Source organism: Lissotriton vulgaris, chromosome 10, assembly GCF_964263255.1.
Source record: "Lissotriton vulgaris chromosome 10, aLisVul1.2, whole genome shotgun sequence".
Taxonomy (NCBI): Eukaryota; Metazoa; Chordata; class Amphibia; order Caudata; family Salamandridae; genus Lissotriton; species Lissotriton vulgaris.
Genome location: NC_141698.1, coordinates 42,544,434 through 42,559,200, shown reverse-complemented (window position 1 = coordinate 42,559,200; position 14,767 = coordinate 42,544,434).

Here is a 14,767-nt window from a genome sequence, read left to right as displayed (position 1 = left end):
GGTAGTTGTGTGTGTAGATCTAGGAACCAGTGAGTGGGTATGTATTAACTGGTATGGGATTGAAAAGGTATTAATTCTCCAACTTTAAACGTGCCACAGGGCATGTTTGCACACATGTCATCTCATGCTCTGCCCACTCCCTTCACCACTGTGCAAACGTGCCCAGTGACTTGTTTTAAGTTGGGAAATAAAGTCCCCTTTAATCTTGAGGGTCCCTGGGGTCCAACTAGCCCACCAGGTTCCTCCATTAAGCGCCACAGAGCTGTGTTGCAGGGAGGTGTAAAAAGGGGCCTGGCCTGGACCACCTCTCTGCAACGCAGCCCTGTGGCACTTACTGGAGGTACCTGGTGGGCTAGTTGGCTCCCTGGGACCCTCAGGATTGAAGAATAAGGAATTCCCCAACTTTAAATGCGCCACAGGGCATGTTTGCACAAATGTCACCTCATGTACCACCCCATCACTTCACCACTGTGTAAACATGCCCAGTGGCGCATTTTAAGTTGGGGGATCAAGTCCCCTTTAATCTTGAGGGTCCCTGGGGTCCAACTAGCTCACCAGGTACCTCCAATAAGTGCCACAGAGCATCCCCCGCAGCCCCCGCATATATTTTTACCAAATGCCCCCGGGACCTGGCCCACCCGGGAGCCTCAATTAAATAAAGCGTGGGCGACCAGCGCTTCATGTTTTTTACATTTCGGCAGGATTTGCAGATCTATGGCAAAATGTTGCCAATATTTAAAACCATTAATGCTTGTTTGGGCCCTGGGGTCCTTGAGGGACCCCCTGACCAGGCCTAGGGGGTCATGGTGTTTCTACCCTGCCCCTGTTTCATGTTTTTTTGTGTTAGTTTGTCTCTTTTCTTGTGACTCGGTTCTACCGAGTCACAAGCTGGCTGCCAACACTTCCTGGTTTGGAGTGTTGACAGCCAATTAGAATAAAGCTCATGATCGGGAGGGTGCGCGGATACTCTGTGCCTCTAAATATCAAAACTTTTATTTTTAATTTTCTCAGCAACTACTGAATGGATTTACACCATTTAAAAAGAGGATGCTTTCTGAAGAAAGCACTACATTTTTGCCAAATTTGGTGTAATTCCTTTCAGCAGTAACCGTGTCTAAGTCTCCTATGGGAAATGTACTGTTCAACCTTTTTTTTAAATTTCTCAGGAACTACGGAACGGATTTACACCATTTAACAAAAAGATTTCTTTCTGAAACAAGGGCTACCTTTTTGCCAAATATGGTGTAATTACGTTCAGCAGTTCGGGCTCTAGCCATGTCTAAAGTTTCCTATGGGAATTAACATGAAGCAAACATGTTTTGGGACACCCTTTTTTCTCAGGCTCCACTTGCCGAATAACCCCGAAACTATCAAAATAGGAGCTGACCGGCGCTCCCCACGAGTTTTAGAAATTTCGCGAAGATTCGTCAACCGATGCCAAAGTTATTGGGAAAAGAAAAAATGCTTTTTGAATAGAAACAAGGTCCTAACTATAACTACCTACTGGCGACCGACAGTAGGAAATATATATATATATATATATATATATGTGTATATATATATATATATATATGTGTATATATATATATATATATATATATATATATATATATATATATATATATATATATATACATATATATATATACATATATATATATATATATATATATATATATATATATATATATATATATATATATATATATATATATATATATATATATATATATATATATATATATATCCAAGTTCCTAGGTTGCTCCAAAGGGTTGCGGTCGGCCCCGTGGGAAGTGGCGTGAACGCCGGCAGAGCGCGCCGGTAACTTCAATTGCCAACACTTCGTCACACAATGTATCACGCTCTCAGACACTCAGTAAACGCCAGAGATCAGCAGGGTCCAAGGGTGTTTATTGACCCTTTACGACATGTTTCGGCTTGCGAGAAGCCTTGTTCACGTAAGTTTGTGCATCGCATCTGTACAGTGTAAATACTGAACAACAACAACATAGACAAAGGACACAGGTCGCAGGTCACATGACAAAAAAGTGAATCGGCCATATTGGAACGGTCAAGTTATGCTGTTAATACGTCTTAACCAACATAACAAATGCACATACATAAAAACCAAGTTAAATCAAAGAGTCAAGGTCATGACACAAGGATATCAAATAAATGCATGTGGTTGATATGTACATTCAAACAAGACAAGTGCAGTCTATGTTAGCGTTCGCGTTCTATGGCCAGGCAAGATCGTGAATGATAATTAGAAGTGACTATCATGCATGGCACATAAGGTGGGAAACTGTCAAACGACAATGTCTAAGCCAGTTACGAGGTCAAATACCCGGAGTCCCATAGTGCCTACAGTGTGATTCAGTAGGCCACGGGCGCCAAAGTTCTATCAAGCGACCTGGTCAAAGTCAATATCAGAAAAGTGAAGCCAGTGACGGCGTGCTCTTATCTTAAATCAGGAACGTGTAGGGAAGATAACTGGTGCAGGTGCAGTGAAGGGTCTCAATCCCAGTGATGTTCCTGTGAATTAAAATAGCAGATGTTGAAATCTAACATGAAAAACAGCGTATGCATAACGTCAATAAACCTGATGGTAGGCGCTAGGAAGGGAAGATGAGGACATGGAGAGCAATTGTATCACAGTAAATACAAATGAGACAAAACCAGGGTAATTATACATAATCATTCTTGAGATGAATTGCTAGCTCTTCATCATGGTTGAGCCCCCCCGGGGTCTTAGTTTGGAAATTGATTATGTGTCTCGATTCCCTCTGTCTCATTTTGAGGACACGGTTCCCACCCCTGGGATTTCTCTCTATTTGTTCCAGAATGAAAAATCTCATTAGGGTGGGGTCAGAGAAGTGAAATTCACTGAAGTGGCGTGCCACAGGGTATTTAGCATCCTTGTGGATGATGGCACGGTAGTGCTCTAGGATGCGTTTCTTTGCGTGGGCGGTGGTACTGCCGATATACCAGAGTTCGCATGGGCAGACAATCACATATATAACAAACATGGTGTTACAAGTCAAGAATTGGGTGATCTCTTTCTTTAGGCCATTGTATTCTACTTTTTTGACCAGAGTACTGCTCTTGCATGCTTTGCAGTGTCCGCATGGGAAATATCCCTTGAGGCCAATGCCCTTGTTCTTGGAATAATCAGTGATGTCACTGCGTACACATATATCTCTCAAGTTTTGACTTTTTCTGTAGGTAATGCTGGGTCTGTCGGGAATCAGATTACCGATAATGCTGTCACTTTGCAGAATGTGCCAGTTTTTGGTGATTATTTTTTGGATCTGCTTGGATTCCTTATTAAAGGTGAGAATAAGGCGTGTGACACTATCCGTGGGTGAAATGTCATCCTTGACCACGTTGTTAAGGGTGTCACAGCGTTTGACGCTGTCAGCTTTTTGTTTGGCCTTTTTGAGCACCCAAGCCGGGTAATCACGCTGTTTGAATCTGTCTAGCATGTCCTTGGCCACCAATTGGTAGCTGGCATCAGTGTTGCAATTTCTCCTTGCCCTCAGCAGCTCCCCGTAGGGGATGCTCCACTTCAGTGGTTCAGGGTGGCCGCTCAGGGCATGGAGAATGCTATTCCCTGCGGTTTCTTTTCTGAAAAGAGATGTGTGGATCTGATTGCCGACAATGTCAATTCTGACATCGAGATACTCAGCCTTGTCTTTACTTACATTGCTCGTCAATCTAATGTTCTTGTCATTGAGATTAAGACGGTCAATAAAGCTAGAAGCTTGTTCTTCAGTACCCTGCCATACCAGGAAGAGATCGTCGATGTATCTCCACCAGGTTATGACATGGCTGATCTCATTAATGTAAGATGGGTCCGCAAATATCTCTTGTTCCCATTGGCCCATAAAGAGATTCGCAAAACTTGGGGCAAAGCTTGAACCCATCGCCGTCCCCGTCTCTTGCCTGTAGATCTTACCATCAAACAGGAAAAAATTGTTTGCGAGACAAAATGCCAGCATTTCAATGAGCATTTTGTTATGCTCTCTGAAGCGCAATGGACGGTTCTTGAGAAAGTAATCACAGGCCTCTACACCCTGTTGGTGGTTAATTATGGTGTAGAGAGCCTGGACATCCATGGTAATGAGGAGATAGTCTTCATTCCATGTCAGGGTGTTAAGTTTGGTCAAAAAGTCTTTGGTGTCTTTTATATGGCTGCTGAGACACCAAAGACTTTTTGACCAAACTTAACACCCTGACATGGAATGAAGACTATCTCCTTATTACCATGGATGTCCAGGCTCTCTACACCATAATTAACCACCAACAGGGTGTAGAGGCCTGTGATTACTTTCTCAAGAACCGTCCATTGCGCTTCAGAGAGCATAACAAAATGCTCATTGAAATGCTGGCATTTTGTCTCTCAAACAATTTTTTCCTGTTTGATGGTAAGATCTACAGGCAAGAGACGGGGACGGCGATGGGTTCAAGCTTTGCCCCAAGTTTTGCGAATCTCTTTATGGGCCAATGGGAACAAGAGATATTTGCGGACCCATCTTACATTAATGAGATCAGACATGTCATAACCTGGTGGAGATACATCGACGATCTCTTCCTGGTATGGCAGGGTACTGAAGAACAAGCTTCTAGCTTTATTGACCGTCTTAATCTCAATGACAAGAACATTAGATTGACGAGCAATGTAAGTAAAGACAAGGCTGAGTATCTCGATGTCAGAATTGACATTGTCGGCAATCAGATCCACACATCTCTTTTCAGAAAAGAAACCGCAGGGAATAGCATTCTCCATGCCCTGAGCGGCCACCCTGAACCACTGAAGTGGAGCATCCCCTACGGGGAGCTGCTGAGGGCAAGGAGAAATTGCAACACTGATGCCAGCTACCAATTGGTGGCCAAGGACATGCTAGACAGATTCAAACAGCGTGATTACCCGGCTTGGGTGCTCAAAAAGGCCAAACAAAAAGCTGACAGCGTCAAACGCTGTGACACCCTTAACAACGTGGTCAAGGATGACATTTCACCCACGGATAGTGTCACACGCCTTATTCTCACCTTTAATAAGGAATCCAAGCAGATCCAAAAAATAATCACCAAAAACTGGCACATTCTGCAAAGTGACAGCATTATCGGTAATCTGATTCCCGACAGACCCAGCATTACCTACAGAAAAAGTCAAAACTTGAGAGATATATGTGTACGCAGTGACATCACTGATTATTCCAAGAACAAGGGCATTGGCCTCAAGGGATATTTCCCATGCGGACACTGCAAAGCATGCAAGAGCAGTACTCTGGTCAAAAAAGTAGAATACAATGGCCTAAAGAAAGAGATCACCCAATTCTTGACTTGTAACACCATGTTTGTTATATATGTGATAGTCTGCCCATGCGAACTCTGGTATATCGGCAGTACCACCGCCCACGCAAAGAAACGCATCCTAGAGCACTACCGTGCCATCATCCACAAGGATGCTAAATACCCTGTGGCACGCCACTTCAGTGAATTTCACTTCTCTGACCCCACCCTAATGAGATTTTTCATTCTGGAACAAATAGAGAGAAATCCCAGGGGTGGGAACCGTGTCCTCAAAATGAGACAGAGGGAATCGAGACACATAATCAATTTCCAAACTAAGACCCCGGGGGGGCTCAACCATGATGAAGAGCTAGCAATTCATCTCAAGAATGATTATGTATAATTACCCTGGTTTTGTCTCATTTGTATTTACTGTGATACAATTGCTCTCCATGTCCTCATCTTCCCTTCCTAGCGCCTACCATCAGGTTTATTGACGTTATGCATACGCTGTTTTTCATGTTAGATTTTAACATCTGCTATTTTAATCCACAGGAACATCACTGGGATTGAGACCCTTCACTGCACCTGCACCAGTTATCTTCCCTACACGTTCCTGATTTAAGATAAGAGCACGCCGTCACTGGCTTCACTTTTCTGATATTGACTTTGACCAGGTCGCTTGATAGAACTTTGGCGCCCGTGGCCTACTGAATCACACTGTAGGCACTATGGGACTCCGGGTATTTGACCTCGTAACTGGCTTAGACATTGTCGTTTGACAGTTTCCCACCTTATGTGCCATGCATGATAGTCACTTCTAATTATCATTCACGATCTTGCCTGGCCATAGAACGCGAACGCTAACATAGACTGCACTTGTCTTGTTTGAATGTACATATCAATCACATGCATTTATTTGATATCCTTGTGTCATGACCTTGACTCTTTGATTTAACTTGGTTTTTATGTATGTGCATTTGTTATGTTGGTTAAGACGTATTAACAGCATAACTTGACCGTTCCAATATGGCCGATTCACTTTTTTGTCATGTGACCTGCGACCTGTGTCCTTTGTCTATGTTGTTGTTGTTCAGTATTTACACTGTACAGATGCGATGCACAGACTTACGTGAACAAGGCTTCTCGCAAGCCGAAACATGTCGTAAGGGGTCAATAAACACCCTTGGACCCTGCTGATCTCTGGCGTTTACTGAGTGTCTGAGAGCGTGATACATTGTGTGACGAAGTGTTGGCAATATATATATATATATATATATATATATATACATATATAAATATATACATATATATATATATATATACATATATATATATATATATATATATATATATATATATATATATATATATATATATATATATATATATATATATATATATATATATATATATATATATATATATATTTCGAGCAATTTCAAAAAGACACCGCACTCTTCTCGGATGTTTTCAAGCTTTTTTAATCCATCTTAAGTAAAACTTCCTCACCTACGCGTTTCGAACAAATGACTGTTCTTGATCACGGTAGAACAGTGATTTGTTCGAAACGCCTAGGTGAGGAAGTTTTACTTAAGATGGATTAAAAAAGCTTGAAAACATCTGAGAAGAGTGCGGTGTCTTTTTGAAATTGCTCGAAATTACTAACGAGGCTTGTCCTTGACTCGTCACCTGCACCAGCTGATCGGCCGCTCCTCCTCCAGAAAGGGACGTTTGCTTTGAAAAATATATATATATTACCTGCTGGCGGTCGCCAGTAGGTAGTTATAGTTAGGATCGACTTTCAATAGGAAATCCGCAACATTCTATTGGGAATACCTTTGGCGCCGGAGGACGAATCTTTGCGAATTTCTCAAAGTAGGTGGCCCGCTCCACTCCGGTCCTTCCCTGAAAGTTTGTTGGGGATTCGTCAAGCAGGGCCGAGATAAAAGGGGGGTCCCCAAAACGTGTTTTCCTCATGTTAATTTCCATAGGGCGGTCAAACTCACTTTTAGCCCGAACGGCAGAATGGATTTGCACCAAACTTGGCAAAATTGTAGGGACTGGTAGCCCGATGTGCCTTTGCTATGTCTCAAGATATGTGCTCCAGTGGTTTTTACAAAAATTAACTTTGAAAAAATATATATTGGGCTACATTGGGCTATATATATATGTTAGAGCCCAAATGTAGCCCAATGTAGCCCAATGTAGCCCAAAAATGGCCACCAGAGACAAAAAAAACAAATGTAGCCCAAATATCAGCCAGATGTAGCCCAACTATAGCCCAATGACAGAATGTCCCAGAGTGTTCTAAAGAACAACTAGAGCGCTAACAGTCTTACTTATGACAAAAGTATGGCACACCTGAAGTCATCTTGATTGGAATAAAGTGTTAACACTTAAAACATTTAATTTGCAAAGGAACAAAATGAGGGGGTTCATTTTTCCATAGAAATTATGGTTAGTGCTAAAGAAAGAAAAATTAGGGCACATTTTGAGTGACTTCTCAAATCCTCTTATATTTCATTAAAAAAATTCTGATATGCAGTCTCCCAAGATGGCCACCAGAGACAAAAGAGCCCAAATGTAGCCCAAATATCAGCCAGATGTAGCCCAACTATAGCCCAATGACAGAATGTCCCAGAGTGTTCTAAAGAACAACTAGAACGCTAACAGTCTTACTTATGACAAAAGTATGGCACACCTGAAGCCATCTTGATTGGAATATAGTGGTAACACTTAATACATTTAATTTGAAAAGGAACAAAATGAGGGGTTTCATTTTGCCATAGAAATTGTATATATATATATATATATATTCACTGAAAAAAACCATAGGTTTCACACCAGTTATAGTTAGGAATTAGCATTTAAAAAACCTATGAAATTCACTGAAAAAACCATTGGTTTCACACCAGTTATAGTTAGGAATTAGCATTTAAAAAACCTATTAAGTGGTATTACTGAATTGGTTGTTGTAACTGGTATGGGTATCTCCACTTTTTTGAAAATGTTAGTTACTATTTTTGAATATGTGTTTCAAGGGTTACTTTACAGTGAAAGGGTTTCTGTGTACCTTACGCTTCTGGAAAAGGAAAACAAGGATCGAGCCACAAGAGGTTTCAGCAGCCTGGAGACCACCACCGGCCAAACGCCCACAGCATACCCCCGCCACCAGTCGCGCCGCCGCTCCGGGACTTAATTTCCCGGCAGCCTTTGCGGTGGCGCGTTCCCTGACGCGCTACACGCGACAGGAGGGGCTTCAAAGGAAGCGAGCCCTCCGCGTCGCTGGACGCGAGCGGGACGCCCGGGGCGAAGCCCGGGCAAAGGGCGGGCCCTCTACGGCCCTCCAAGGCCACACAAGGCACGGCTCGGCCACCCTCCTAACGTGAGTAGATCCGCATCTGACTGTTAATTCCTGGTTAATTTATTCTACCTTCACTTGAGTAATATACGGCAATGTCAGAAACAGAGGTACTCACTCCCACAACAGGAACCTCCATTATGGGTCCTTTGGATACATTTTTCTTCAGAACAACTGCCGATCTTGACCGAGATTTAGCCATGGCAGAGCGCCGTGTCGCTCGCCGTCAATCTATTGAGCTACTTAAACACACTGTCCTAGAACCCACTGTTAAAGTTATTACTGAGCCCCAGTCCATAAATCTTACTCTGTCTAATACAGATGCAGATCTGTTTAATACGGACAATCTTCCTTTAATTTTTCAATCCAGCCCATCAGCTTCACTTCAACCTGAGCAACCTTCCCTTTCTAATAATAGTATCATCAATCTTGCTACCTCAAATCTACCAGAGGTTTCTGAGGTTGTAAACTTAAGTACCACAGAAGTATTATTACCCGCTGAAGGTAAACAGCCCATACTGCCAGTGCCTTCTAAATCCACCCTAGATAAACCCCAGACGCCAAACTAAAAGGAAACAGGCAATCATTAGATCGCCCCCAAAGAAGCGTAGGAAAAGAGGCCCGGCAAAAACCGACACCCCAACATATAAGCAAATACTTCCCAAGGATCTACTTAGGCAAGAACTTCTTCAAATAGTGGAAGGGGCACCCATTGTTACCAGAAAGACTCTGACCTCAAATGTTCCACCATCTATCAAAGATTTTGTGGATGCAATGGAACATCTTTTAAAATCACTATTGACTCCAATAGTAGAAAGAGTGAAGAGAATTGGAATCCAACTGGATAACCTAGCAGGAGGTTCCTCTCACCATATTACAACTAAAAATGATTTAGTAAATGCCGTGATCACAAAAGATGGTGAAAAAATGCCTAATCCGGGAAAAACAGCTACAGAAAATAAAAACACGAAGGAAACAAAAGCTCTAATTAAACAAACACCCTTAGTTACATCGAAGCCAGCAATTAAGGCCCCCTTGGTTCAACACAAAGTGTCGCAGAATACACTGTCACACTCTGCGCAAATAAACTCCCTCATGGATTCGGCAAGGATGTGGAATACAAAAAACAACTCGGACATTCATAATAGCGATCCTAAACCCAAAAGACCGACACGAATAAGAAATGCGGATTTACCCCCAGCTGCCTCACAAAATGTCACTGATTTAACTGGGGTTCCTCCTTTACCAACTACAGGAGTTTATGAAAATCACACCAGTCTTAAAAATAAGGTGATATTCTGGCTTAAAAAGAGCAGGCCTCTACCACCCCACCTTAACGGAGATATTATTATGGTGAGAAGAACTAACTGGGTGGGTATACGCCCTAAAGATATAGAAGGTGACGTTATCATTATTACATTTAAAGACCCCAGAGTCACGTCACATATTAGGGATTGGTACTCAGACTTCAACAGTGGCCCAATTACGCCAAAAGCTCTTTCATATTTCTATCCTGAAGCCCTAATGCATCCGAAACCACACCTACCAAAACCCTATTTTGATAATTTTTCTTTCCAAGAACATAGAAGACCAACTCATTACAAGTATCCATTAAGATATGGAGCTAGGGAAAATACTCTGCCACCTCAAAATCCCTATTACGATAGAGACAATCCATGGGATACTAAATATCCCTCGACTCCTAGATATGTCTCTGCGGGATATGGTCGATGCTTCCCACCTCCGACTCCTTTTTGGAATTTCCCCTGCTATAATCAATATGACCCACTGTATGGTTTGGATGACATAGAATGACTTACCCCTATGAAAGCGGACTATCAACCCAGGGAGAAAGTACCTGCCATACTACCTATAGAACCCTTGATGAAGGGCTCTCTGGGTGATGGGTCCCTAGATATACGAACAGCTAATAGTATAGAAAAAAGGGATATAGCTAAAACAACGAGCCAGATAGCCCGGAAAACCACTCCTAACATGTTGTCCACAAATGGGGAAATTAGGAAATCACCTTCCAAATTAGACATCCTCTCTTGGAACTTGGCAGGTATTAATTCAAAAATTATATTACCTGCCTGGTTGGAGGTGGTAAACTCATACCCAGTTTTGTGTTTTCAAGAGACCTGGTTGCTTACCCCGACACATTTACTGGGATATCAGACTTTCCATTCACCTGCAATCGCAAGTAAGCAGGGTAGACATAGTGGGGGTCTGTGTACGTATATTAGTGTTGCAGTAGGTCACAAGATTTTGAAAAAGGTACTAAGGGCCTCCTATCAAATAATCGTCATGGACGTTGGCTCTTCCATGACATTGTTGATAATTAATTTCTATAATAATATGCCCCCAGAGCCATTGGAAAATGTTTTAGAAGAGTTACACCACTCAGTTGTCACAATTAAAGAAATACGTGGGGGCGAGTGTGTGACAGTTTTCATGGGTGATTTTAACTGTTACTTATGCCCAAACGCCTCGAAGGGCACATGTGACACCTCCCTAGAAATGGATATTGATATTAACAATGATATTTCTAATCATTTTATACATTCTAAGACTGGGGAATTATTAAATAACTTTCTGGCTTCTTTAAATTTAAATTTCGCAAACAATTTAACCCTCCCTCGTAGACCTTTCAAACCAAGTTTTCACGGTAGAGACATAAATTCCACTATTGATTTTATTCTTTTTTCTCAGATGCATGCCCAACTCATATCTTCCTGGAACACTTTAGACCATCTATACGGGGACCATTATCCCCTAGCTTTATCCATTGAGTTGCCCTCTCCAGCTTCCATGCACAATAATTCCAAAACCAACTATGAACAACCAATTGAATTGGGGGCTCACAATGGTTATACTATCAAATGGGATAAAATCAATCCTGCTAGTCTTTTGAAGGATATACTGACGATGAGGTGGGATGAGATACATATTTGCCTCTCCTTCAATGAACAGCCCCATACCATCCGTGAAGCCTTCTTGAGAATACAGACCAGTCTTAGAAAATTACTAACACGACAGTTCAAGACAGGGACTATCAAACCTAAAGTATGGTTTGATAAAGATTGTTCCATAGCTTTAAAGACTCTAAAGAACCTATTGCACATAACTCCAAAACCAATCACGGAGATTCGACAGGCCAGACGTACATACCGTCTGGCTATTAAAAATAGGAAAAAAGCATTGAAGGAAGAAGCATGGCAGAAACTGTTGTCAACATGTGAAAACCGAGATCTCTCGGCTTTCTGGAAATGTATTAATACCCCGTTCCCATGGGAAACGATGCCGGAGAAGAATATGGACCTCGCGATTGATGGAGAGACGTGGGCCGCTTATTTTCAAAAACTGTATAGTAAACCCACATCGACTACACTAGAGCCAAAGATTCCATCAAGCATAGATTCTTTTGAAGAAACTCATTCCAACATTGTTTTCACGTGGGAAGAGGTGGAGACAGCGATAAGGGAGAGTCCATCTGGCAAGGCACCAGGCCCGGATGCCATTCCAACAGATGTTTTTAAGGCAGAAATATCCTTTTGGGCCCCATTATTGACCTCTGCCCTGAACTCTGCGAACGCTTCGGCCCACTTTCCATCATGGGATGAGGCCGTAGTGATACCCATCTTCAAAAAGGGAGATAGGCATTCTCCATCTTGCTATAGGCCTATCTCCCTGCTTGATTCTGTAATGAAGATCGCGGACCGCATCATTCTGAAACGTCTTGAAGCCTGGACAGTAGAGAAGAACATACTTTCAACACTCCAGTACGGCTTCAGACCTGGAAGAGGCACAGCTGAACAGACCCTGAATCTACATCTTATTATGTCCAAATATGTTGACACAAAAAAGGGAAACCTGTATGTTACCTATATAGACTTAAGCTCTGCTTTTGATTGTGTGTACCATGATCAACTTTGGGATATACTTGAACATTTAGGAGTAGATTCATCAATACTCCTCTTCATTAAGAATCTGTATAGAAACGCGGGAGCTAGAGTAAGATATGGCCCAAAAGGAGAGTGCTCGCCAAGATTTATCATAAACAGAGGGGTCAGGCAGGGGTGCATATTGGCTCCCATGCTCTTCTCCCTCTATATTAATGCAATAGGAGAACACTTAAAAAACATCGAATGTGATTATCCAAAAGTGGGAGGGCAAGCAATCCCTATCTTGCTCTATGCCGATGACGCGGCAATACTTTCGCAAACTAGAGTGGGGTTACAAAGGGCAGTTACGGCATTCAGAGACTTTATGCACGACAAGGGCCTGAAAGTCAATATTTGAAAAACTTACTCAATGGTTTGTAGTAAGAAGATAAATAAAAGACCATGTCCCATTTACATTGAAGAGCAAAGACTAGAGACTGTGGACAACTTTACGTACTTGGGCATTACCGTGCACCGACACGTTTCTTGGCAGTCGGCAGTCAAAACGAGGAAACTTGCCCTTGTTAGAGCTGTTGGTGGGCTCAAAGACTTTGCTGGAAAAATTGGAGGGAGGCCTGTTAAACACCTAATTGTTCTCTACAAAGCGAAATGTGTTTCGACAGCACTTTATGGGGCCGGCCTTTGGGGCATTGAAAAAAACATTGCCTCTATTCAAATAGAGGAAAATAACTTCCTATGGTATTTACTGGCAACACCTAAATCAACTTCTGTATATATGATGCATATCGAGTTAGACTTACCATTCATTTCAGACTTAATTAAAGTGGAGCCCCCTCTGTTGTGGCATAAAATCTGGACCACCACTGAAACCAACCTGAACCGAGAAGTAATACTAGATATTCTCAAACTGGAGGGGGCAAGACACACGAAATGGCTGGCTTACATTAAAAACTTTTTTGTGGATATTGGTCACCCAGAGTACTTCTCTGATCCTTTGACCTTGGATTTTATTTCAAGAAAAAATCTGAGAAAAACACTATTGGATCACTTGGAGACTAAAAGATGGAACCATCAAAAACTAAATACAACACTCCAGGCGTACCAAAGGGTGAAGCAGCACAAGGGGCTTCAAGCATACCTGTCCTCTGACTTTTCTTGTTATGCCACAATGCTGCTGGTCAGATTTAGACTGGGCTCATTTTTTCGTCTTATAAATTTTCCATCAGGAAATGATTGGTCCCGGAATCTGAGTCCTTGCCCGTGTGATGACACCTCTGTGCAATCAAATATTCATACCACCCTATTTTGTACTTACTACGCGATCCCCAGGAAAACATTATTGAAACCTCTATTAAAGAGATGGGGCCTGAGGTCCTGTAAGGACGCTTATGAGCGCTTACAGATGTTAGAGGACAGAGAAGTCATATGCATCATGGAACAGTATTTAAAATTGCTGATCAAATTCAGAAAATCGCTACAAGGGCCAACGTAAATCTGTATAATATTTTTTATCTATGAAAAGTTTTGTTCCCCTAAGCTTTTTTAAAAATGGTATCATTTTCCTTACAAATTTTTCTATTTTTATCTATTTTAATGAATTGACTAAATGTATTGTTGTATATTTTCTTCGCTATGAATGCTTGTATGATATTCCTTGAAATATCGAATTGAATTGAATACAGTGAAAGAAGGTCTGTCACTTTGTCACAAGGATGGTGTCATCAGTGATGTCATGAGTGATGTCACTGACCATGTCATGAGTGATGTAATATGTGACGTCATCAGCAGTGAAGTAGTGTGGCTCACTGGTTAGAGGCGGCAGACCCGAGAGCAGAGGACGGCCCGGGACCAGGGTTCGATTCCCGGCGCGGCAGGTTTCTGGACCAGGGTCAGCGGACTCGATAATTCTCTCGCCTCGGTGCCCACTCTGATCAGCTATCACACTCGGCAACTCTGGGCATTAGCTTGCCTCATCTTCACTAACGGCCCCACCAGACCGCCGGGGATGCCATTAAGGGACCATCTCTCAGGGAAGCCAGGAAGGGTTTCGCAGTGGTCGAAGCGCCTTGGGACCCTACGGGTAAGTAGTGCGCTATATAAATGCCAATACATTTACATTTACATTTACAGCAGTGCATTGCAGGCGCGCAAGTTATAGTGAGTCCAGCTAACTAAAACTGGTATGAAACCTATGGTTTTTTC